Raw genomic sequence first — 1,305 nt, 5'->3', positions numbered from 1 at the left:
ATTGTTTAATCTCTAGGTGGAATTCAGCACCCTTGAGTTAGCAAAGGCAGAAGGTGAAAGGAGCTTGAGTTTAGAGAGCTTGATGCTGGGACCTGTGTGCAGAGCTCTCGGCTCCCAGTGCGGGCAGCAGGAAGCAAGAGTGCTCAATAGGAAGAAGCAGCCTCAGCTCTGCTGTGTTGAGAGTGCAATAAAGATAACAAACAGTTCTTTAAAATAAGGTACATTGCAGCATGAGAATTCACTACAGCAGCCTCTGCTGCTGAGTCACTGCCAAGAAGTGGGAGAGTTTTGGTGTAACTCGTGTGTGAATTAGTAAAGTTCTGCTATATAGCCAGGTAATTTTTAAAAAAGCAACCTGTAGAAGCCTTGGCAGAGCCCGAGGCCTATGCTCAGTTGGTGCAAAATAAGCATAATCCCACTGCTTTTTGTGCTACCCCCTCGACACCAGCTGTGACCCCTGACTCCTTGCAGAACCCTAGTGAAACAGTCAAGAGCTGCCTGCTGAAATGCATCCTAAAAACACACAAACGTCACAAACGTCTAATTAAACTGGAGCAGAGATTCTCACTGTACGATCCCTACCAGAAGTGTGGAGTGTGGCCCCAAACCTGCTCAGGGCAGGACTGACACGTGGCAAGCAAGGTGCATTGTTTCCAAGAGTTACAGACTAAGACTGAGCTTGCTATCCAGATAACTTTTTAAATAAACTGGCCCCAAATTCTCCTCCAATCTTTTAAGATAGCTCAATATTCCCAAAGTGAACATAACTTTCAAAAAACCAACACATTAAAAAAAGATGCTCGATGAGAATCTTAAAAAATACCCAGAATATCAAATTAATTCCAGTCCAGCGTTATAATTAGTTAAGAATACCTCCTGAAAATTATATCCTCACAAAAAAAGGTGGGTACTGAAGTTAAAAGCATCAGAAACATTATGTACTGGAAAATACCACCCATCTTTTGAACGGTTAAAAACAAAATGAGAACATTCTTTGGAATCACCAAGTTATTAAAACATGGGAGTTTCTCTCCAGTCTCCACACTGTCTTTGCTAATCAGTCTGTGTACGGATTGAAGTCTTTGAGCAGTTCAGTATCCACTGTGGGAAGATACGGAGTCTCTGACCAGCAGGAAGCTACATCAAACAGGGAAACGTGGGCATTCTCCTTCTGTACTGACTCTGCCAACCACTGAGACTCTGGAGCACAAGACAGAGCAGCCCTGCTTTAGGAGATCCTTCTCTGCTTCTCCAGAGCGCATCGGACGCGGGCTTCCAGTGCAAACATCTTCAGCACTTGCGACA

The sequence above is a fragment of the Gallinula chloropus genome (assembly GCF_964237585.1).
Source record: "Gallinula chloropus genome assembly, chromosome: 13".
Taxonomy (NCBI): Eukaryota; Metazoa; Chordata; class Aves; order Gruiformes; family Rallidae; genus Gallinula; species Gallinula chloropus.
Note: the sequence above shows the minus strand (reverse complement) of the source record.